The sequence below is a fragment of the Oryzias latipes genome, chromosome 20, assembly GCF_053564925.1.
Source record: "Oryzias latipes strain Hd-rR chromosome 20, Olatipes_Hd-rR_3.1".
In the NCBI taxonomy this organism is placed as follows: domain Eukaryota; kingdom Metazoa; phylum Chordata; class Actinopteri; order Beloniformes; family Adrianichthyidae; genus Oryzias; species Oryzias latipes.
In genome coordinates this window covers 23,490,597-23,516,705 of record NC_136256.1, presented here as the reverse complement: position 1 = coordinate 23,516,705, position 26,109 = coordinate 23,490,597, and the positions used below count along the sequence as shown (strand labels likewise).

Below are 26,109 nucleotides of genomic sequence, written 5' to 3'. Positions count from 1 at the left end.
GCCGTAACAACTTTGTTATTCTCAGGATGTAATGGGAGGCTGCGCAGCTCTTCTGTCTGTGAGAGTTTCTGAATCCAAAACCAGAGCAGCATGTAAACAGTTCAGCTGCCTGATAAAGGTCAGGTTCTGTTATTGTTCCAGCATTCATTGCTGCCTAAAGCATCGGGATAATGGATGTTTCATGTGACTGGATTATTAGCATTTAGCTGACAGTCTTATCCTCACCGATTTATAGATTATTTTTAACACTTACAGGATTAGTTGTTTTTTTTTTTTACTGAGAAAATCCTGTTTGAAAATCAGTAAAACAATAAAATAGTGCAGCTAGGAGAAAAAAACTGCAGACATCCAATACTAAGTTGTTCCTTAAAATGTCCTTTAAATTTTGATTAAATTCACATTAATTATTATAATACCAGTGGTATATTATCTACAGTAAATACAAATGGGCAACTAACTTGCAAAAAGTAAAAAATGTTTAATTGTTCTAACAGCTAGACCAAAAAGTTTAGATAAATATCTTTTTTTAAAGTTTAAAATGCTTTTTAAAAGCAGCAGTTAGCACATCAGCACAGAAACAGTGAAGCACAATTAATACTATGCTTACAAAACACTGCCACGCGAGCACATGTACAAAAATACACTCAATGATGTCATTTGTATAATCTGACGAAATCTGGGCCACTGTTCACGACGAAGCAGCTGCAGGGATGAGCAGTCGCTGTCACAATGATTTGGTGTGTAGGAGGGGAAAGTAGACAGTAAAGAGGACCATTTGTGCATAAATGTACCTCCACACCTTTATTGAGAACGGACGTTGTTGGAGACCTCCCTTTTTTTGTTGTATTCTTGCTTTTTATGCACACCAAAATCATAAATACTCTTATCAGGATAAGCTAATATTTGTGATGCTGAAGGATTTCTGTTCCATGAACACAACTCATACATATTTAATTCATATGCGGTTAAAAGGAGCAAAATGTGCGATAGATAAATAAATAAATAAATAAGGTGAAAAGGGAACCCATTGTGATTTTCAGCACTTTTAAATAGGTGCTGTTGGCTTAAACAAAAGCTGCAATTACCAAATCATGTTTAACACCCAGCTGTGATGAATGATATATTTCCTTCAGGCCCAAATGCTGCTATTTCATAAACCCACTTTTCCTGCCAATTTAGAGTTGGCGCCGCATCTTGGAGCCTCTTCTATGCCAATGTGTCACTTTTAGGCACCACTATCAAACGGTTTGATTAACAAAATGTTACATTTGATCTCAAGCCATGCAGTAAAATTCTGGATCCGATTCTGCTGAAATGACACCAGACGTTTAGACTTCCTAATTAAGGTTTTGAGCAGCACTTAACAGGGATTATGATAGTACCATAGAGCTTTAAACATGATTCGACAGAATGTTTTCACACCGCACTGAAGCAAAAAGATCCTAAATGACAGAAGTTGTCAACAAACAAACACACAAGAGAAAAGCACAATAACCCAACTCTATCAGATGTTTACAAAAACCTGTGAAAAATGTCCACCCACAGCCAGAACACCCGTCTCTCAATCATTGTGTGTTCATCGATTTCTCTGCAAGGCTGATTCAAAGTACACCACACCACAGTGCTGTGTCAACATCCCCAGATTGCCATAGGGAAATGTCAATGGGAGTGATTAACTCACCGAGTACAGGAAAAGGGTGGATGTTTCACACTGAACTTACTAAAGTCATATTTTTCTTACATTTCTTTGCGCCTAAAACTGCTTAGAAGTGTCTAATATTTTTAATAGAAAATGCTTTGATTGTTTTTCACCACTTTCAAGGTTTTTAATTACCGGTAATGAGAACTGAAACGCAGTATTGATACCAAGCATTCGACTCAGCAGCTTGTTTCTTAGATGTGCGATCTGTGTTAGCGCTCCTTCCTGCATCAACGACGAAGGAGGCTTTTGCTCGGGATCTCCGCTGTGTGGTACAGAGGGTTGGAAGTCCATTTGCTTGCCATTCCGATCGTCCATCCTTTACCCTGGCTTTCGGAAGTGTGCTTTGTCCTACCACCATCAACATCCAAAGGTTTGGCAATCAGACTCACATGCCCTCTCCTTTCCTCACTGAGCCCTTGTAAAATGCATGTTTTATGTCATAAATGATGTTATGTTTTTGTACTTTTTTTTGTACTATGAATGACAAAAGTTTAACTTTTGTCATTCATAGCAAAAGTGGACGACAGTGTTTTCTGCTATATTAACATGTGTTATCGTGTGGGAACGTCACCTGAAATATAAAATACAATTTTATGAAGTTTTATTTTTAAAAGTAGAACGGAAGTTTTTATTTTGAAACTGGACCTGTTTCCTGTTTCTCCAGCTTTTTACAGCAGAATCGATGCACCAACGTACTGGAAACAGAAATCCTCTGTAAATGTTGCGTGGCATTGCAAAGGGATGGACATCAGAGGCTGATTTGATGTAGGCGATGTAAACAATCCATTTGATTAATGAACGTTCTATTTTTTGAGTCAGCGCAATGCAATGGAGATGCGACGCAGACAGACCAGAGTAAATCAGGCTTTAGGTGTCAGAGTTTTTTTGGGTGTCAAAAATCCAAAGTGTAAAGAAAAAAATGAAAGGGCTAGAACACAGTGCTCACACAGTGTTCTATACAGTGCCTTCTATACAGAATTTACAAGGTCACTTTTGTACAAATTGACTACCAGAGTACCCTTTCATTCATGACAAAGACGAAAAATACACAACAAAAGGTACCAAAATTAAGTTATATTAAAGTTCCATTACAAAATAATGTCCTAACAGCAGATTACAGCATCCATTGATTGACTGTAGTGGTGTAGATGGTAGTAGTTCACCTTTGTACCTGCAAACCAAAACAAAAGCTGTGAGCAAAAAAAATACCAGTCTCAGAGTCTCCACAATAGTGTTTAACCATCAAAGAATCATGGTAATTATTTTCTAAGCTAATGACTAGCTGATGGTGTAAATGACCCAACAGGTTGCTGCGTTGCAATCTTGATTTACTGCCCATGTTGAATGAGAAGGCACATTCTCATCTGCCTCCTCCAGCCGCTCGGTTATTAGCGCCAGCAATTCTTCTGCCAAGTCGGTGTCTGGCTTTAGTGAGAAGACATCCTCCAAGTGGCATGTAGACAACCTTAACCAGATGCACAGTTGTCTTAGTGTTGTCCCTTTTGCTCTGCCATGGTAAACCAAACACGTTTTTAGTCATCTCTGCTTCTAGCTGCTGGCCGTGCCTAACCAGATTTTCCTCAGCCGATGTCACTTCTGCAAACTCTAATGGTTAAAACCGCTGCTCCCCGAGTCCTCTCAGGTTCTCAGGTTTGATTCCAATAAATCGTATCAAATAAAAGAAAAGACAAACAGGTCTGAATGCCATAGCCAAAGTTCTGCGCTCTCTGTGTTTCTGCCAAACGACCTTATGCACACAGGGTGTAGTATTCCATCTAAGCCTTATTTCCTTCAGCATGTATAATCCCCTTAAATTCCCTTCTGATAGCCCAACTACCTTCACTTAAGATTAGCCGAGGCAGAGATCAAGGAAGGCTTCTTTTGCAGCGCATAGGACTTGTTTCTGCCATGGATGTGGATCCTTTCCACATTCACTGTATGTAAAGCATAATGACAAAAAAGTGTGGAACCTACATGTGTGACACTTGATCTCTGTGCAGATGAAAACGAACCTTTCATCTCATTAAGACGAGCTGTCAAAGACTTTCTGTACACAATTCTGCTTTTCAAGCTGTGCACTTCTCTTATACTAAGCAATGTTTTTTTGTTATAGACTTATATAACACTTCATTAATTATGCTCATGGCTGATGTAATGTGTGCACAATATATGCTGCCTCCTATAGGCCTCTAGCATGTTAAAGCCAGTCATCCAGATAAAAATGCTTCATCTTCAGATTTTTATTGGGGAGACTTGAAAATGAACATTAGCTTGTTGTTGCTTAACCCTTTATTTTATGACATGACAGGATCTGAAATTTTTTACGGCATTGATTCCCCTTAATGTCAGTAACAAGGTCTGTTTGGCTTCATCAGAGCTAAACAGGAAAATTATGAGGTCAGATGATGGATTTACAAATTTGTTAAAGTCCCACATGACCATTTTGTAAAAATAAAAACGTTCCCAGTGTGTTTTAAATATGATTAGGATTTTTTTTTACAGAAATCACATGACCTAAATGTCTTAAAAGGCCATGTTTCATGTTTAAATGAAGCCTCTATTTCCAAAATGTCCTCTACACAGGTGTGGCCGTTGGTGCTATGCTAGTTACGCCCTTGATCCTCCTTAATGCAAACCATGACTTGCATGACTGAAGGGCTTGACACAAGCGGTGGTGGGCACAAACCACACCGACTGACAGTCTCTATTCTCTAAAAGTTTATCTTTAGCAATAAAGAAACTTTAAAAAGTGATATTTTTGGTGCAGAATCAACATTTAATGAACAATCTGCGCCTTTGCAGCTGCGCATGCTTAAAGGGGAGGGGTGGAGGGCATGAATTGGAGGGCGGGGGACACAATCTGATTTAAATAATATTTTAAAAATCATTCTATAATCATTCTATAACCTACCTTTTTTTACAGGTATATAAAATTCTGCATAAGGTATATAAAATTACAGGTATATAAAATTTTGTGTGAAATGGCCAAATAAAAACAGGGAACACAAAACGATGAGGTCACCAAGGTGAAAATTGGTCTAGTTGATGACTGTGGAGAGGCAGTTTATTGTCAAGAGGCAAAACGCCAGAGAGATGGACAAAAAGAAAGGTCAAAGCCATCTGGTGCCCCATTTAGAAAAAAAAATAAAAAATAGGAGAGGCGAGATAAAGAAAACGGTTTGTCCTCATAGCTGGAGATGCACTTTTTCTAGTGCTTTCTGCCACACCGACGTCAACAACCAAAACTTCTTTTTTGTGGTCGATGACTAAAACTAAAGTAGGCCTAAATGTTGCAAATTACAATTATTTTTTAGGCTTTTGTTTTCTCATAAAACTTTTGCTATGCCTTTACATTAGTGGAAACCCTTAATAGTCAAGACTTGTGTGTCTACTGTAACACTAAGGCTTTATTGTATAATTAGTTCATAAATGTTGAATGAGGTGTGATGGTTATATATATAGCATGCTGCTGCTGCCATAAGATGCTAAAGGGGCAAATAACTTCAGATTAGTCATCACTTTAATAATCATTTGAGGCAGCCTAAACAATTTCAAAATTTTCTTAAACTAGTTACCTGAGGATTTAAAGTTAAAGTGGGTTAATTTTGAGCAGGCATGTATGAAGTTTGTTTTTTGTTTCTTTCCATTATGTTGGGTTCTATAATTAGTCCAATGGAATTTTCATAAATCTGTTGGTAGTTTTAAAAAAGAAATATTTACCATCTACTACAACTTATTAAAACAAAACCTTTTTCAACCAGTCATAACTAGAAACGTGCCGATCATTGGATTGTAAACGGCAACAATGCATTGATTTTTTTTTCTCTCTTAAGCAGAGATCAATCTATTATATATTGTATATAGTATTAGAGGTTTTTTGTAGTTGACATGAACGAACAAAATTTAGTTGGGACTCAAATGGGATTGGGGCCGCCTGGGGAAGGTTTCGCCTTGGTAGTAATTCAGCGTCGAACCGTCATGTGCTCACATTTCCAGCCAGGCAAGGTAACATTACCTTCAAGTGAGTTGAAGGGGAGGTTAGATCCTGTGAAATATGAATATAAACCTAAGGCCTGAGAATAATTACCTGCTGTCCCTGAGTAGATTCCAGATTTTTGCATAATGTCACTTTCTAGCTGAATTTGCAAAGATTTTAATGCTTTATAAACTGCTTAACCCTTTAGATGTGTGTTGTGTATTATTAATAATGTAGAAGTGTAAGTCATGTAAATATTACTTTCACCAATCTGTTGTAAAAGAGGCGGGGCTTAAGAGATCAGGGGCCTCATTTATAAAACTTTGCGTAGGATTTGCGTCAGAAGTGGCGTACGGATGAAACATAGGACGTGCGTACGAACAGAAATATTCGGAGTTATAAAACCGTGCGCACGCACATCCTACGCATCTTTCCCTTAATAAATCACAACCAATTCTAAATGCTGCGCAGCTTTTGCGGCCTCATCACACGCCCATAGTTGTCCATAAATAGTCCGTGAAACACCCACAAATGAATATTAATTTATTGCGAAACCATGCCAAACACGGAGAGAAAATCAAAAAAACGTAACTTCACTCAATGTGAAGTAGAAGTTATCGTTGGCGAGGTGGAAAAGAGGAGAATAATGTTGTTTGGAGGGCACAGTGTGGGCGTTACTAATGCCAAAAAGGCACGTGAGTGGCAGACGGCGGCAGACGCCGAAAATGCTGTAGCCTCACAACCTCGGACCGTGGCCGAAATAAAAAAGAAAAGGTCATCAAAGTCAAAGCAAAAAAACGTCTAGCGCTGTACCCCCCCCCCCCCCCCCCCCCCACACACACACACACACACCCGTGTCTGCCACGGGTGTGTGTGTGTGTGGGGGGGGGGGGGACACCGGAGCTGACCCCTCCTGATGAGAGACTGGCGGCAATAATTGGGGAATCCCTTTTAAGTGGAGTGGTGACTGAGGCGCAGGGGGACACCGACGCGCCAGATGCACGGGGTGACACACCCCCAAAAGCCCGCAGAGGAAGTCGGAACCGGCTCATAAGCCACTCGTCCTCGTTTGCCAACAAGTCTCCTTGCTGTCTAAAGATGCGTTCTCTCCGAATTCTTCCATTTGCCACATCTTCTAAGAGCGCAAGATCAGCCATTGTGCGTCATTACGCATTGCGATGGGGCATTTTATTTCCCTCCATTTAATTACATCTGACAAGCTACAGATGTCGGTAATAATCGACGTGGAAATGGGAAATTGTTCAGCGCAAATGTAATTTCTTGTTGCTTTCTGAATGGTTGAGACATACGCCATACATTGTTTTATGAAAAATAAAACAAACTAAAGGCATATGCATGAATACCATAATTCTGTAGCTTATGAAGAAATATTTTACTATGAAAACAACTTTCCCCAGTGGAGAATTAATGCATCTCTCTCTATCTATCCATCTGTCTGTCTAATTGCACCTATATCTGCTCCGCCAGACGGACACATTGACGGGAATATCAGTTGTGTACATTATTTCGTTCTGTTAACTATATTATTTATATTATTTATGAGGATGAATTGCACAACATGCCAATATTGCAGAACATGTTTCACTTTTCTTTTTGCAAATATGTGTTCATTTCAATTTCTGTTGTAATTTTCGTTTGATTTTTTTATTTGTTTCACTGCTGATCGATCAAACGGGTGATCGTGTAGGCTGTTAATTGTAAGACTTGCTTTGTGAAGTCTTCATGTTATTTCTGAGAGGCAGTATTGTCATTGTCACTTTCACGTGTTTCTTCCATCTGCCGACGGTGTCGCCGTTTCTCATTTCACCCGTTTTTGTGCGTACGCCTGGGTCAGAGCTTGCGTGAAGGACCGCACATTTTCCCGTCAAGTTTGCTTTTTATAAATTTCAACTATTGCGTAGAGAGTGGCGTACGCCTTCTTTTGTGCGTACGCAACGTTTATAAATGAGGCCCCAGGGGCCTCATTTATAAAACTTTGCGTAGGATTTGCGTCAGAAGTGGCGTACGGATGAAACATAGGACGTGCGTACGCACAGAAATATTCGGATTTATAAAACCGTGCGCACGCACATCCTACGCATCTTTCCCTTTATAAATCACAACCGATTCTAAATGCAGCGCAGCTTTTGCGGCTACATGACCCGCCCATAGTTGCCCATAAATAGTCCGTGAAACGCCCACAAATTAATATTCATGGCTTGCAAAATCATGGCAAACACAGAGGGGAAATCAAAAAAACGTAACTTCACTCAATGTGAAGTAGAAGTTATCGTTGGCGAGGTGGAAAAGAGGAGAAAAGTGTTGTTTGGGGCACAGTGTGGGCGTTACTAATGCCAAAAAGGCACGTGAGCGGCAAACGGTGGCAGACGCCGTAAATGCTGTAGCCTCACAACCTCGGACGTGGCCGAAATAAAAAAGAAATGAAAGAAATGATCGGACATCAAAGTCGAGGCAAAAAAACGTCTAGCGCTGCATCGGCAGAGTGTGTCCGCTACGTGGGGGGGGGGGGGGGGGGGGACCGGAGCTGACCCCTCTTGATGAGAAACTGGCCGCTATTATTGGGGAATCCCTATTAAGTCCCCCTTATCGGCGTCCTCCTCCGCCTCAGTCACCTGACTGAGACGGAGGGGACGCCGACGCGCCAGGGTCAGGGTGACACAGGTAAGAGAAATAATTCAAATGAATGCAGTCGAGTCACATGTATGCAGGCTACACAATTACAGATTATTAATATAGAAAATTTTTATTTTAGTTGCTGGGTGTTCCAGCGGGGCCAGTGGTTACGATGCTGCAGCTGAGCAGCCGTCTGGCCCCAGCGTCTCCACGGCACGCGGCTCTCAACCCTCCAGCAGTGGGCGCGTCCTCACCGATGCAGTCCTTGAAATGCAGAGGGAAGTCAGTAGTTCAATCAGAGAGGTGGCCGAAAATTGGGCGAAAATTGAAAGTTGGGCGAAATCAAGATCGCCCTGACTGAAATAAACTGCACGATGAGGGAATTCTTAAATAAATAATATTTTCCACACCTCTTTTTCTTTACAAGCGACGCATCACTTCCAAACGCTGGCGCACAGCAGCAGCAAATGGCTCAAATGCGTGGGGATGGGGTTCAGGGTCGGGGCCAACACAGCAATCAGCGCCAGGGGGTAGAGGCACGTTTTTAAGCTGTGCCACATTGTGTAGCACAGCACATGCCAGCACGATTTGGCACGCACTGTCACTTTCACGTGTTTCTTCCATCTGCCGACGGTGTCGCCATTTCTCATTTCACCCGTTTTTGTGCGTACGCCTGGGTCAGAGCTTGCGTGGAGGACCGCACATTTTCCCGTCAAGTTTGCTTTTTATAAATCTCAACTATTGCGTAGAGAGTGGCGTACGCCTTCTTTTGTGCGTACGCAACGTTTATAAATGAGGCCCCAGATGTTTCTAACGTGTGATTCTGCTCAGCCGAACTACATATTAAAAACTGGGTGGGTTTTTATCATTGTATGTTGTGAATTAAATCTATTTAAAGATGACGTGACAGCAGTCTACAGTGGTGACTCTTGGGTAAAGTATAGCTGCTGCTGTGGCTTCATTTATATCTCAACGGGGGATTTTTTTTTTAATATATCCAGCATCTCCACAGGCCTTTCTCATGGATTATTTTTCTTATTCAGTGACTACAACCCACAGACTGGTCTATTCTTTTAGTTTTGTACTTTATTTTGAACCACTTTTTATAAAGGTATTCACTTGTATTTTTATTGGTTCGTGTATTTACTTGTATAGTATTTACCACTCCAAGGCTGCTACAAAAACACATCTTTTCTGTGATTTTAAAAGTAATTTATTTTGATATCCAACAGTTTCCTGTGTTTTTTTCTGTTTTGTTCACTGGTTGGTCCTCTGCGCCGTATACCGTGCATCTGCCTGTCAGGAGTAACTCATCTGAGTGACAGTCTAGATGCTCACAACGTCTCACTTTGCAGCCGATGACACCAGGTTTGCGCTCCTTCTCCCTGCATTTGAGCTTCAGCATTGTGTGTTTTGATAGCTTCCACTTGCTGCTCTGCTCTGCGGAGAAAGCTGTCGCACCTTTTCCGGACTCCGAAATATCTGTTTTCTTCAGAGAGCCGGGGAATTTCACAAGATCTTTTTCCTGTTGTTAGGCTGTTAAGAAAACTACACCAAATAAAAAAAAAAATAAAAAATCAGAAGACCTAAACAGCCATAACAAGAGCAAGTTCCTTCTCTCAGAATTAAAAAAAAAAGTTTCTTAAATAGCGCCGTATTAGTTCACATTGGTTTGGCGTGATTGGACCCTCCAGATTGTGTTTCCACTTAATCACTGAGTGCACCCTTGTTTCAACCGCCCGTCTCCTCTGCCTATGCCAATCATTTACAGCCCGTGGCGACTTGTCAAAATGCATGAAATTATGGGCCTGCTGTAAATCTGCTGCTGTGGGATTTTCTAGGGTGGTGACAATCAGATTTGGTTAAACCTTCAATGCACTCTAATGCTGCTGTATCAAACATCAGTTCAGAAATTGTTGATAAAAACTGTAATTCTTACATATATGTAGCTGAAAGTTATGAAGCCCATCTGTCATAAACAAATACTCATACATTTTTGTGCAACACATTTGTTAATCATTGAGAAATTATTAAAACAAATGTGAAAATGTAAAACTTCTATAGTGTTACCAGAAGCTCAATTATTCATTTTTCTTTTTGTCTTTTCTTTTTTTTCATTGTTTGCAAAATAATTAATAGAAAATAGATTTGAAGGGCTGAGTATCCTCTTTATTTATCACGTTTTATAAATAATTACATTTATTGTGTTATAATATGTGTATACACTAATGTCTTCTACTGTAATGTTTGAAAGGTGAAGTTTTTCAATGATTGTGTTTTTGTTAACTGTGAAGATTAATAAATTAAATTAATAAGTTGTACAATTTATCAAACCTCACTAAGTTAAATTTATTTATGTTTGTTGTTTGTTTGTGCAAAGATCTCAAGTTGCTATAACATATGAAAAGACACATTTTAGTAAAAGGTTTTATCTTTAAAAGTTATGAAGTATTTAGTTGGCCTGTGCATTGCTGCTGATGGACCACCTGGAATTAAATTTCTCCTGCAGTTAGAATAAAGTCTTTGAATTGAACTAAACTTAAAAAATGTATGAACAATACTATTTATTAAGACTGAATGCCAACTTTAGCACTAACTTCAAATTTTAGCAATCTTTACTAATAAAATTGTGATATTTTTTCCCCCGTTTTCATTTGTTTTTGTTCTTTTTGCAGACGGTTTTTCCTTTTTCTTGAACTTAAATCCTTTACCTGAAAATATTTCAAACAATAACTAAATTGTGCAAATGAAGATTTATGAATAGGAAGTAAAACATTTCTGTTTCTCATATGTTTGGTTAAATTGTGCACATCTTTAAAAATGTTGCTGGTGCCCCGTAGTTAGTTTATGTGTATTTTGCTAAACAATAAACACAAAGAAACAAAAATTAATTAATAAATAAATATTACTAAAATGTTGGTAAAAAGATCAATGACTTATTGTCAGAATTTTTTTGATTATGTGGTTTGAGTTTATTACCATTTGCAATTCAGTTTAAAAATATTTACTTTATTTATCACAAAGCGTTTCCCTTTTTGCAAGTATGAAAAGATGATAATCAATCACTGCTGTTATTCTTAGGGAGCCGTGCAGTGATGAAGTCGGAGTGTAGAGGCTTTGAGAAGATGAAGAGAGATATTCTCCAGGGGAAATGAGGTGGGAGCATGAAGGAACACCAATTATGCATGAGGGAGAACAAAAGAGGAGAAGCTAGTGGGAAAAATCACAAATAAGGTACTGGGTGCAATATGTTCAGAACGAGACCACTGAGACAGAAGATAAGACTTATGAAAGGGGAAGCAGATGGAAGCTGAACTTAGGATGCAATTGTTTTACTTTTAAACTCTGTGGAGAGAGTTTTTGTCTTACCCAATTTATTATGTTTTCTATGGAAGCAAATTTGTTGAAGCTCATCTTTTTGTTCTGTAATGTGTAAAGTGTCTTAGGTTTATTGAGGATGTGTCATTCATTTCCTGTGATATTTGCACATAATTTTTCAGGTCTTTTTACAAGTTAGCACATCTATGTGACTAATATACCAGTGTTAAACCCAAATAAATCATTTTCGGATTTCTTAATATTTTGAAAATGTCAAAATGAAGATGAAAGATTGCAAAGCAAGCACAGGTTTGTAGGTTGGTAAAGAGGGATTTTCAGAGCCAGATTTACACTGTCCTGGGCGAGGATTTTGTCCTGCTTCATGGAGACGGTCAATAAGGCATTCTCTTTTAGTGACTGTGGTGTTCAATGTATCTCAAAAGCTTAAGTCCCATAAGTTGTCAGACACACGTATGTGACATTTATTCTCAGCATTTGATCCATCTCCTGGGGGAGTGGTGAGCTGCAGACTTGGTCACGTTCAAGGAACCGTTTGGTGGTTTAACGAGCTGATGTAGACCAGCAGGAACAGCCCCTTCCAGCCCCTTTCTCCATGCAGCTAGCGGTGAGCTGCGAAATATTTTCCTTTTTATGCACAATATGCACATCCATCTTTGCAAAAGTTTCGATGTTTGTTTTCTGCAACTGTTTAAAACCCGTTGCAAACTTGCTGCCGAGGTCAATTCTAGGTCAACATCGTGAAATGGGCGGCACCCACACAGAGCCAAAGCCGGTGCCTCAGAGATCGAGGCATCTTATTTTTGGGTTGAAAAAAAGCTCTGGAACTAAAAAAAATGTGTTCTTTCATGTGCCAAAGGTAATATATTATCATATACATGGATTTTGTTTGCTATAAAAGGCTAAAGAATGGCATGGTATACTTTAGGAATGAAAAATGAGTATCTTCTACATTTTATAAATGTGTCCAACAATCGGAAATAAAACACAATTTAAAGCCATAAGGAAAAATTTGGTCTGAGCCTCCCTGGAGTCGGTCTGTAAGAACAGGAGCTAGAATACAACTTGTTCTGCTTACACAGAAATCACATCAGTATTCTTTTCACTTGCAGGCTCAGCAACAGTCACACAGTCAGAGATAATGCACCATATGTCTCCTTTATTCCTCTACAGAACTCACACTATGCCTTTACGCTCCTTGCCAAATAGTTCGCATATATCTGATTATGGGAAAATGCCATTTTTATGTATTTTGTTCTGTAAACCCCAGTGTGGTTCCATAAGTACTGAGGATAATGCCAATATTATTATAGTTTTATCATGTCAGGGAGGACAGGATCACATCTAGCTTTGCATCAACTGTGTATTTGTTTTAATGGCTACTTTGTCCACAATCCAAGTCAAGATTTGGTTGAATGTTTGGGTGTTTTTGCTGTAATAGTGAAGTGTTGTAAAGTATTTTTTTGCACCACTACTTTTTCTAAGAGTGTATTTTTGTACTCTGCTCTGCACTTAAAGACTTCTTCTTCCCAGTGAACTCTGCCACACTAAAAAATGATGTCTTTGCTTTCTAGGTCAAAGCTCCAGTCACCAACATTCGGTCTTTCTTTGTGTTTTCACAAAACTGTTGTGTCAAAAAACGGCAATTTTTATTACACTCTTTCTCTTGTGGGAATGTCCGTTTAAACGTTTGCAGATAACTGTGTTGAGCAGATCACCAGTCAATGCATTTTATCCAAGAAAATCAGTTAAAAGAATGTTTTTGTAGGAGAAAAATTTGGCCAGTAGTTCACACAAAAGATAAACAAATAGAGAAGAATTCTTTTTTACTAAAGTAGCACACACAACAGTGGAGAAGGTGGAAGTTAGTGAATCTGTTAAGTTTCAGATCAGATGTGTAAGAACCACTAACTTTGGTGGAGTTACTGGATAGTTTAGGAAAACTATATGAACAAAAATGCTTATAGTATATTCATGGAAAAACCATGCCAAATCCTAAAATATAATCACATGTTAAAAATTATATTTCAAAATGACCATTGCATAGACAATCAAGGAAGTGCCATGTGAGTCCAACTGCTTTCTAACAGTCTTTGTTTTTCCACTGATTATGACTTAATTTATTTAAGCAGTTTCCGTTTTAGATAGTATCTAAGTGGCTTTATTTAGCTTATTTCATTATTTTTCATACATTTTTTATTTAAGTTACATAACTTGATGCTCACTTTGGAACTTGTTTGCAAATTTCTGACTTTCCCCAAAGTATGAGAAGTCAAAGGCTTTAAAATGTTTAATTTTCCGACACAGATTTTTAGCTTAATTGTGTGGAGTTGTGAAAAGCAATACAATATATGAAATCTGTACTTGGCTAAACTATTTAAAAAAACTGTTACTCCCCTCTTTAACCCTTGTCCTTGCTGTTATTTTTACTCCTCATTACAAAACAGTTCAAGCTGTTCTCTCTGTTTTATTAGGACATCTACATCCATGTTAATGTCATTTAATGTTATTTTTTTCTTTCCTTATTAATATTTGTTATTGCAAACTTTTTAAGCCCTAAACACCAAAAAAAAAAAAATCTAACCCTTATTTATTCTAATGCTAAAATCAAGCCACAGTTTCTTAAAGGACCCTAAAATGTTTACAAAAAGTCAAACGCTTCTCATGGTGGATTATTTAAGTAAACACGCGTGTTTTCAAGAACAACCCGTTCTCAGTGTGGTGTTCTTACAGCAACGCTGTGAATTGTTTCATTACGTTCTATTTCTGAGAAGCCAGTTGTGTGTCTTTGAATCATAACCTTGGTTTTAATTAAAAATGAAAATCTTGGTTAAAAATAAAATAACAAAAAAAAAAGAACCACATGCATAACGGCTAATACAGACAACGCTGCACCAAGCAGATCCGTTTAAATGTACATATATATATATATATATATATATATATATATATATATATATATATATGTTTATTTACCACAAACCCAGAGGTACATCTGTTCGGCCATGTAATAACTGTTTCTGAGGATTAAAGCACACAAACAAAAGAGAGAGTTTGTGGCAGCAGATGAGCATGCTGGTTTAATCACAGCTTTTTTTTTTTTTTTTTTAAATCAGGAATTACTTTAATCACACAGAGATTTGGTTTTATGAACGGATTACTTTGCTTTTCTGCACATACATGAGAATGTAAGAGTTCACATTTATCACCGTGTTCCTGCATTTTCTCCTCCCTCTCATTCTTTCTGTTGATTTCAAGAATTGTTGAAGGTGCAGGTGACCCCATCTTTGCTGATGGGATCAGCCTGAATACAAAACATCTTGGAAAAAGTGAACCTTTCCATGAATGCTGTCAGATTGTTGCTCTGAGTTCTCACATGTTTACTGGTAACTGTGTTTGCATTGAAGGGAAAGGGTGGTTTAGGAGTTCAGAGGACTAGCAACACAGAAGCCAAATCCCTTCTTTGTTAATAATTCTCTGCTTTTCACAGCCGCTTTAATCCTCTTCCTCACGTGATTCACCTCTACGTTGCAGAAACGTCGGCATGCTTTACACAAACAAGCAAAGTGCACAAGCTGTTTGTGCGCACGAGCGTATGCTCCAAATCTTTGCTGATCTCAATCGTGTGCATCTGGGTGTATTTCTGTTACGTTTTCAGCCAGATAAGAAACAACATGATAACGTTTGAGTTGATGTTATGAGTTCTTGCTCCACAAATTCAATTCTTTGTCCATAAAAAGCTTCAATATCAGATCTGCTGCTGACTGGTGGGAAGTCATGCTGATGTGAAAATGTAATAAAGCATGGAGATAATCGCTGGTGAAGTTGGAATAATGACCGACAGTGATAGATCTTTGCCACGCCTGCAGGGTGATTATGCATCATGCTAGCCGGGCAGGCGGCTGGTGCTGCTGCTGAGCGTAGCTGGGTCTTGGGGGGGTTGGGGCCACTGGCTGAACCGCTGGCCATTCTAATCTGCCAGAACTTCAAAGGATCCCCCGATAGTCCAAATCCCCGTCTCCTCCAGTCCAGCCTCCGCAGAGAGCTTCCTGTGTTCTTGTCAAACTCTGCTTCATCTTTTATGCAGGCTCTTTCGGGTTTTTTTCTTTATCTGTCAATTTCCTTTTAGTATTATTTTTTTTTAAATAATTCTGTCTCTTGCAGTATTGCTATTATTTAGATTGTAGATTTTGAAGCTAAACTATAGTTGGCCGGAATACTGTTTCAAGTCTTTTATTATTACATAACCAGTTTTGTGTATGTACTGTATGTTTGAAACCTGGTAGCAAGGCGGTGTAGTGGTTAGCGCTCTCGTCTGACAGCTAGAAAGCCATGGTTTAAAACCCAGTAGGGTCTCTCCTGTGTGTCTGTCCTTTGCATGTTCTCCTCATGCATGTGTGGGTTTTCTTCGGGCACTTCAGCTTTCTCCTACAGTCCAAAATCATGCTTCCTAGGGTAATCGGTTACTCTAAATTGTCCCATAGGTGTAAATGTGAGTGTGTGGCTCTCCAAGGTACTGGTGACTTGTCTGGGGCAGTGGTCCCAGCTCCGTGGGACAGTTGGTGGCGGGCTGCAGAGGAAAAAAAAGAACATGCCCTACATCTTTTCAGTTTTAATTTATAATCCGATTCTGGAGGAAGTTTTATTTTGGAAAACTACTGGATACTTTCCACTACTTCTGACTCAGACAAAGAATTGACGCATGTCAAGTTGCTCGGTCACGTGTCGAAAATAAATCTTAAAGAGGCTACACGGACCTCTAAATTGAAACCCTCAAGACAGCAAAGTTAACAAAAAAACAAATGTATTTGTAAAGTTTCTTTTCGTTGAAAAGCTCCAGTGAGGAAACAGTTTTTTAGGGAGTAGGGAGGAAATTTGGACACAGCCGTGACTCTGAACAGGAGTTCAGATGTATGCATGAAAATAGTTTCTTTTCTCTCTTTACTTTTGTTGTCACTGTACCGCGTAGGCGTTTGTTACTCAGCTTTCATTTTTTCATTCATGCTCATCCTCTTCTTACTTAGTCTTTCATGAATACATATGTTGATCCATTTTTAACAAGCCAGCCTTCCTCCAACCTTAAAACCTGTTTTAAGTGATGAGAGCAACGCACGTCAACAGAGTGTGAAATTGAAATTCTCCTGTGAGGAAGAAGGATGATTTACAGGGAACACAGGAAACAGGTGATGTCAAATCTCCTCTTTTACCTAAATTGCTGTCAATTCTCATTTTAATCTCCAGAGTTACGTGGGAATATTGTGTTTTTACCGTATGTACAATTAATGTCCCCATTACAATCCTTTATTTCTGCATTGATATTGCAGAAAATATCAGTTATTTAATTGTATGGCTTTTTCTTCGTCGTTCCAGTGGTTTGTAACAGCAGCTTCAGAAATCTTTTCACATAATATGGCTATAAGACATTAAAAAGGAGTTTCTTCATAGAACACTTGAATAGCAAAATGATTATTTTGGCTGGTGCTTCATCTGTCAAGACTAAAAATATTTCATTTATTGTACCTCTTGGCCAAAACCTTTTACAACAATGCTGATCTTACTTTCAGAGCTGTGAAAACTTAAAAAATAACCCTGATGTTTCTTTTTTCTGCAGCTTTTTATTGTTTGCTTCATCTGTATCTAATTTAGTAAATTCATGCAAAGCGGATTCAGCACATTTAATGATTCAACCCTTCAAGAACATTGCAGCTGGATGTCTAAGTCATTTAACCTCGACTCTTACCAGTTTGGCTGTGATTAAATGCAGATGTAGTTCAAATAAATAACATTTTGGATGAGGATGCGTTTTCTTTTATTTATTTATTTCATTTTACAGTACTATTGTGGAACTGGCCTTTGTGATCTTGAAAAGGATGTTTAATATTTTGTGTCAAAATGGTTCTTAATGAGCATTTCAGTTGAAGTGTACCAGTGGGAGAGCTGTTCTGTTCAGTTAATAAAGCTGCCTCTTCAATATTTCACATTGTAATTTTTTGTTCAAAAAGAGTTATGGTAAAATGATAGCCATCTCAGATTATCCTAATTTTTACCCGTACTTATTTGCACAGCTTTACCCCGTTTTTTTTGTTTTGTTTTTTTTTTAACTAATACAACCCTGTATACCCTACTACGTCAAAGAATTGATAGAAAATTCTTTTTATTTTTTATAATTAGGATGTGTTCAAATTTTTTTGCTAAAATACCACATTTTGCAATATGCAAAATATATTGACATAGGTCTTCAGGAAAAAATACATTTTTGTACCCACTGTCTCAAATTTGATCCACAATTTTTATCATTCTGTAACTGTATTACAAAGAAATACTTGGCAACAAATTTATCAATCTTTCAATATAGCAAGTAGTAATTAAAGAAAAATAACATGAAATGAGTAATTTTCACCATAAAGTTTTGAAAAGTAGCCAGACTTTACCCGGCAAGTCTTTTTGAGATTTAGCGGAACCAGACGTTTTGAAAAGCCCTTACACTGCCCCTAGTGGAAAGTTGATGAACTACAGGGCAGAAAACGTGGACCAAGTTATAGGCAATGGGTTTTTAAGGAAAGTTTTGATCTTGTTAATACGATAGGAGATTTTAGAAATGCATGTATCAAATATGACACAAATGGTTATATGGGGTTCATAATTACACCCCAAGACGATTGAGAGCTGTTAGGAAAATAATAATAATATTGGATTGAAATTTTTCTAAGCTTTTGCAGACGCACAAAGCGCTTAAAATGTGTATTAATTATTCAATCACTCCTCTTTCATACTTGTTGATGATAAGGTACTGATGTAGCCACAGCTGCCGTGGGGTGCCTACAGTCCCTCTGTCCATCACTGGGACATTCATACGGATTTACACACCAGTGGAGCATCACTGGAGGCAGGGAGAGTAAAGCGTATTGCCCAAAGACACATTGACAGTAGGCCAGGTTAGCAGGGATCGAACCGCAGACCCTTCGATTCGTGGCCGACCTGATAAACCACCTGAGTTTAAAAAAGCAAAACCTGGGAAATTCTGTTTTGTACAATTTGGACAAAAACGGACATACATATAGAAATGAGGGAAAGAGTAATTTCTTCCAAAAAATAGTTTTGTCTGTTTATGTTAAAACAGGGTTTCTTTTAACTATAAAAACAAAAGAAATGTTGAATCATTTTTTTCCTTTAATCTAAACCACATATTGTATTTTTGGTATGATTCAAATTGTTTTTAATTAATATAACTAACTCTAACTGTTTAGGAAACTTACCTTGTTCACTGAGTGATGCTGAATCTCCCCAAAAGTATTGTTGACCTCCCTCTGACCTGTTTTCAAATATGTGTGTGTGCAACCTGTTCCTGTCCAGTTCCACCTGGTGGGACTCGGACGGACCACCATCTGCTCTGTGCCTTCAAGTGTGAACTATCTGCCACCTTCTTCACATAACCTTCATGGAATAACAGCATGAATAGATAAATAGATTCATGGAATCTATTTATCAAAAAGCATAACTATGAATTGGCTGTTTCAATTTTTGTAAGGTGCATCTTAAAGTTAAAGTCTTGAAGAAAGGGCTGCTGATGTAAAATCAATATTAACAAAACGGTAAAAAGATGCAAATGAGAGATGAAAAGACCAAATGGAAAAGAAAAGTTTGTGTGAAACCATAAGAACAAAACAGTAAAGGTGATATCACACTTTTAGAAATTCTTTATGCAGAGACACAAAAGTTCAAAACACCTCAAGGACTTGACATGGTAGATTTAAGTAAGTGTAAACATGCTTAAAATAAATTCTACCCCCCCGCCCCTTTGTTGTTTGGAGTCTCCTACCAGACGGGGTGTAGGATCTCAACCAACAGTGTTGCTATTGATTGTACAGCCAAACAAAAAAACTCAGCTTATTATGCAAAAATATTTTAATTTATTTTAATCTTGTCAGTTCAGTCAGGAAAGAAAGTCTATCCTTGGGTCGCCTGAAAAGAAGAAAAAGTTCAATGTTTGCATTATAGTCCAGCATTTCTCCAATAACATAGCACAGTGCAGTGGGAAGCCTGTGCACACATGAACCAAAGCAGCCGCAGCAGCACCAAAGGAGTGTTTGAATGCGCACCTTGGATAAACAACTGATTCCATATTTTTTCTATCTAAGGTGGAGAAATGTTCGCGCACGGACACAAAGTATGGCATTGAGCAAAGTGCAGAAAAGATGGCGAAGATGAAACAATAAAGCCGGTGAGTAATTCTTAGAATACATTTCTACCGGATCATTACATTGTTTGCAGGTATAAGCAACTTCACCAGGTCAGCGATCCCTGGTTCTGCATGCTGAGGCACAACATGTGCAAAGATATACTCTGACATGAATTGCATCAACTTTAAGTCAGCTCATCCATAATTCACCTCTGACCTTTTGAATGCAACCTTCATTGCAGCAGATATAACCTTAAAGAGCATTGTTGGTGGAGACGCATCGGTCAGGACTGACGGGTTGTGGAAAACAGACAGAGTGACGCAGAAGCGACTGGGAGAACTGAGGCGAACTGAAAGAAAAAAGGTTTAAGAGATGTAAATGAGACACGAAAAAGAAGAGCTTTTGTTCAAGATTCAAGAAGTGTTTATTGCCATATTCAGTGAAGTTTCACAGAAATGGAATTTGCTCTGGTGCCAGTGTGCAACATAAAACAAAAGAACAACAGTAAGCATATATTTAAATGTGGATGTTTACACAAAAACTTTCACTGGTGGCAGAACAGAAGCTGGCCTTGAAAATTATACTTAAAAATTGCAGACAAAGGCCAAAACAGAAATTATAGGTAAAAGGAAAAAAATGGGTAGAAAACCAAAATAAATGGTGCTATGAAAAATATTTTACATAATTTTCATAGAATAAAATACTTACCTCTTCAGCCATTTTGCATAAAAGTGTGCCAGAATAGTTTTTCAAAAAAGAACATTTGATATAGTTTTGTGTATAAGTCATAAATGTGTACTCATGATAATGAGTGAATTGAAATAACAGTTACAGATAATGTTCGTTTAGTGCTCCTAATTAGCCAAACCAAACCAAAATAGGTTTTAGACTAACTGTGAAGAAACTGAAAAATGACTCCTCCAAAGCTCAACAACATAGACCTCCATGTTTACCTTTAAAGGGGTGGGAGCTTGAGGGGGATTATTATTGTTTTTTTTAAATTATTACTATTTTTTTAAATATTTGTTTAATGTATATGTATGGCATTTGTTATTTAGTGTGTATAAAAGTTCTACATACTGTAGTTTTGTGCAAAGTTCATTGACAGTGTTCCCTTGTTAATGTGGGTTATGCTCTAAAAAACAAAAAACAGAACAAATCCATGAAGGATGCCTGTAGGTGTTTTGGGGCTGTTAACATACTCCAATGCCCAATTCCAGGCGTCGAGGGTCAGTGTCCTACATGCTTTCCAACCAACCTGCCATTGAAGCTCCTTATTAGTTAAACACACCTGTTCAAGGTTATCAGCAGCAGATAAGGCAGGGTTTCCAGAAACCAGTACGAGGCCTGGATTTGGGCAATCCCAGGCCTGCACACTTTATACACTTTTTTATGACAGACATGAATATTTTTTCACTTTTCTCAGATCAAACCTTCATAGAAAATATTCCGGTTTTGTAGAATGAAAGTTCAAGACCTGCTTGCGATGGAAGATTTACGTAGATTAGGAAAACTTAATGCATTCTGTACAGGAGACATGGCACAGAGACTGGTTGGACAGATTGAGGTCTATTTTGAGGTTTTATTTTTGGTTAACAACACTTTGTGGTGCAATGTGCTATAAATAGAGATTAATTTGATTAAGACCACTGCAACACATCACCTTTTACCTCAAAGCGTATAAAAGACACAATGCTTACATTACGTAACTTAATATACCCACAAATGTGATTGTCTGTCACAGAAATATTATTAATAGTTGAAGCATCATTGATGGTGTGAATTTGTAGATTTCTTACAACCAGATAAGCAACCAGGGGCCTCATTTATAAACGTTGCGTACGCACAAAAGAAGGCGTACGTCACTCTCTACACAAAATGTGCGGTCCTTCACGCAAGCTCTGACCCATATGGAGTCCTATACTGTTCATAATTAAATAAATAAATATTTGATTAAATAAATAAATGTGACCTCATGCAAATACACAATCAACCAATAAATCTAAATACGCCATTGTGAAAAACAGTAACATGAAATAAAAACAAAGCTACTTTGGAAAATATTGATTTTGAAATCCAAGGTTCTGAAAAAAGACGTAGAATTATAATAATATTCCACATGATTAAAAATGAATATTTTAAAATGCTGTTTTAAAATAATGAACAGGTTTTTAAAGCAAAATGAAATATATTGAATAATATAATGGCTAATTTAAAATCAGTGTGAGGGTTTTTCACCATTTCATGGTCTTTTTATATATTTATGAGAGATTTATTGGTTGGTTGTGTATTTGCATGAGGTCACATTTATTTATTTAATCAAATATTTATTTATTTAATTTTGAACAGTATAGGACTCCATAGACCCAGGCGTACGCACAAAAACGGGTGAAATGAGAAACGGCGACACCGTCGGCAGATTGGAAGAAACACGTGAAAGTGGAAATGACAATACTGCCTCTCATAAATAACATGAAGACTTCACAAAGCAAGTCTTACAATTAACAGCTACACGAACACCCGTTTGATCGATCAGCAGTGAAACAAATAAAAAAAATCAAACGAAAATTACAACAGAAATTCAAATGAACACATATTTGCAAAAAGAAAAGTGAAATATGTTCTGCAATATTGGCATGTTGTGCATTTCATCCTCATAAATAATATAGTTAACAGAACGAAATCATGTACAAAACTGATATTCTCGTCAGTGTGTCCGTCTGGCGGAGCAAATATATGTGCAATCAGACAGACAGATGGATAGATAGAGATGCATTAATTGTCCACTGGGGAAAGTTGTTTTCATATTAAAACATGTCTTCATAAGCTATGGAATTATGGTATTCATGCATATGCCTTTAGTTTGTTTTATTTTTGATAAAACCATGTATGGCGTATGTCTCAACCATTCAGAAAGCAACAAGAAATTACATTTGCGCTGAACAATTTCCCATTTCCACGTCGATTATTCCCGACATCTATAGCTTGTCAGATGTAATTAAATGGATGGAAATAAAATGCTCCATCACAATGCGTAATGACGCACAATGGCTGATCTAGCGCTCTTAGAAGATGTGGCAAATGGAAGAATTTGGAGTGAACGCATCTTTAGACAGCAAGAAGACGTGCTGGCAAACGAGGACAACTGGCTTATGAGCCGGTTCCGACTTCCTCGAGCCGTCCTGTTGGACCTCTGCGGGCTTTTGGGGGTGTGTCACCCTGTGCATCTGGCGCGTCGGCGTCCCCCTGCGCCTCAGTCACCACTCCACTAAGGGATTCCCCAATTCTTGCCGCTTGTCTCTCATCAAGAGGGGTCAGCTCCGGTGCCCAACCCCGGTGCCTCATTTATAAAACTTTGCGTAGGATTTGCGTCAGAAGTGGCGTACGGATGAAACATAGGATGTGCGTACGCACAGAAATATTCGGATTTATAAAACCGTGCGCACGCACATCCTACGCATCTTTCCCTTAATAAATCACAACCAATTCTAAATGCAGCGCAGCTTTTGCGGCCTCATGACACACCCATAGTTGCCCATAAATAGTCCATGAAACACCCACAAATGAATATTCATTGATTGCGAAACCATGGCACACACCGAGAGGAAATTAAAAAAAACGTATCTTCACTCAATGTGAAGTAGAATTTATCGTTGGCGAGGTGTAAAAGAGGAGAAAAGTGTTGTTTGGAAGGCGCAGTGTGGGCATTACTGATGCCAAAAAGCCACGTGAGTGGCAGACGCCGTTATGCTGTAGCCTCACAACCTCGGACCGTGGTTAAATAAAAAAGAAATGGTCGGACATCAAAGTCGAGGCAAAAAAACGTCTGGCGCTGCAGCGCCAGAGTGTGTCTGCCACGAGGGGGGGGGGGGGGGGGGGGGACACCGGAGCTGACCCCTCTTGATGAGAGACAAGCGGCAAGAATTGGGGAATCCCTTAGTGGAGTGGTGACTGAGGCGCAGGGGGACACCGACGCGCCAGATGCACCGGGTGACACACCCCCAAAAGCCCGCAGAGGTCCAACAGGACGGCTCGAGGAAGTCGGAACCGGCTCATAAGCCAGTCGTCCTCGTTTGCCAGCACGTCTTCTTGCTGTCTAAAGATGCGTTCACTCCGAATTCTTCCATTTGCCACATCTTCTAAGAGCGCAAGATCAGCCATTGTGCGTCATTACGCATTGTGATGGGGCATTTTCTTTCCCTCCATTTAATTACATCTGACAAGCTATAGATGTCGGGAATAATCGACGTGGAAATGGGAAATTGTTCAGCGCAAATGTAATTTCTTGTTGCTTTCTGAATGGTTGAGACATACGCCATACATTGTTTTATCAAAAATAAAACAAACTAAAGGCATATGCATGAATACCATAATTCTGTAGCTTATGAAGACATGTTTTACTATGTAAACAACTTTCCCTAGTGGACAATTAATGCATCTCTCTCTATCTATCCATCTGTCTGTCTGATTGCACATATATTTGCTCCGCCAGACGGACACATTAACGAGAATATCAGTTTTGTACATTATTTTGTTCTGTTAACCATATTATTTATGAGGATGAATTGCACAACATGCCAATATTGCAGAACATATTCACTTTTCTTTTTGCAAATAAGTGTTCATTTGAATTTTTGTTTGATTTTTTTTATTTGTTTCACTGCTGATCGATCAAACGGGTGATCGTGTAGGCTGTTAATTGTAAGACTTGCTTTGTGAAGTCTTCATGTTATTTCTGAGAGGCAGTATTGTCATTTTCACTTTCACGTGTTTCTTCCATCTGCCGACGGCGTCGCCGTTTCTCATTTCATCCGTTTTTGTGCGTACGCCTGGGTCAGAGCTTGCGTGAAGGACCGCACATTTTCCCGTCAAGTTTGCTTTTTATAAATCTCAACTATTGCGTAGAGAGTGGCGTACGCCTTCTTTTGTGCGTACGCAACGTTTATAAATGAGGCCCCAGGTGATCATCAACGAGACGACTCCTATCTGCTGTTTTGTTTGTCCTCATCACTGAGAAGAGCTTCACACACAGAAATGTGCTACCAAACATGCAGAAGGTTGAAGCCGCATGTAGATGGAGCTGAAGCATTTCTGCAGGAATGGAGAGAATAAACTGTGCAGCCCTATAGTGTTGTACTTTGCCTTCAGTGTGCCAAAACACTGCAGTTAACCAGTTCCACCTGAATCTGCACAGGTGCAGTTCACGAACGGGTTACGAAACGGGTTATTCTTCAAAGTGACCAAAGCGCAGTGCAAACTCAGTATGCTCAGATTCTCAGCAAAGGGGTGTTTTGATATTTGTCTCATAGCGCCGTAAACCACATTCACTCCACAAATGAGACACACAGGTTTATCAGTAATGCCAGTAAACATATATTCTGCCTCCAATTGGTTTTCAAAGGCTCTGTTTTCAGAATCAACTCTTTCTCTTCTGCATTGTGAGGGCTATTGTTCACCAGGGCAGGTGAAGCACTGCGTTATGGGATCTGTAGTGAATATGATGCCAACGTTTTATTTTGCCAGGCAGCTGAAGCGCTGCATTATGGGGTCTGTAGTTGATTTGTAACCAGTGCTACATTTCGCCGATCCATTAATAACAATAATATAAAATGATCTCGCTGGCTGGATGCAGCCCGCAGGCCTTTACCTTGACACATGTGTTATATAGAGTCAACTATTTCAAATGTCCATATCTTGAGGAAATGTGATTGAGTATTAATAGACACTGAAGTGGGGACTTTATGTAATCTTTTGAATTCAATCATGTAGTCATAATCCACATTAACTCACCCCATGGCAGGACCCTTCAGTCCAGCTCTAGTAAGACTGAGCCCTAGAAATATGAATTTAAAGCTCCAGGATTTCGAGTGAAACATCTCACTCATATTCTGAGATGCTGACACATTAATAAAAAGCAAAGCATCTCTGAAAGAGGATTATGACTTGTAGGTGGAAACTGAACATCTTCACTCTGCATCAGCTGGGCCTTTGGTTGTACTTCTTTTGGAAAGCGAATCGCTGAAGTCGTCACACTTTGTCTGCTGGTAAATGTTATCTGTAAGAATTTCACGGAAATAAAGTAAAAATTAGAGACTTTATGCATTGTTCACTGAATGGACAAGTAACTGTTGGGTTTTTGGGATCAGTACAATGCTCTTCTAAGAGTTCATAAAATGCATAAACTGCTGTCTCTGCTCACTCATCATGGAGAATAAGAAAAGGAATGTGGAGAAGAGTGTAAGATGGGGGTACTGATGGATGAGAGCAGGAGAGAGCAGATG

At 38.7% G+C, this 26,109-nt stretch overlaps 2 protein-coding genes across 7 annotated transcripts in view; one reads left to right on the top strand and one right to left on the bottom strand.

The window, feature by feature from the left end:
- Positions 1-3,697, bottom strand: part of insig1 (insulin induced gene 1) — a 140,710-nt gene extending 137,013 nt beyond the window's left edge. The window contains exon 1 of the mRNA XM_078938659.1: positions 3,686-3,697. The gene's annotated coding sequence lies outside the window, so the exon portion shown is untranslated. The remainder of the gene's footprint in view (positions 1-3,685) is intronic.
- The window catches only part of dlgap1b (discs, large (Drosophila) homolog-associated protein 1b), a 100,299-nt gene that overhangs the window by 16,451 nt on the left and 57,739 nt on the right, over positions 1-26,109 (top strand). For 4 of the 6 annotated variants that reach the window (XM_023949940.2, XM_023949939.2, XM_023949941.2 and 1 more), the window contains exon 2: positions 19,787-19,869. The gene's annotated coding sequence lies outside the window, so the exon portion shown is untranslated. Of the gene's footprint in view, positions 1-11,393; positions 11,469-12,122; positions 12,256-19,786; positions 19,870-26,109 lie in introns of all 6 variants that reach the window. The other 2 variants (XM_078938653.1, XM_078938655.1) reach the window with 1 other exon arrangement.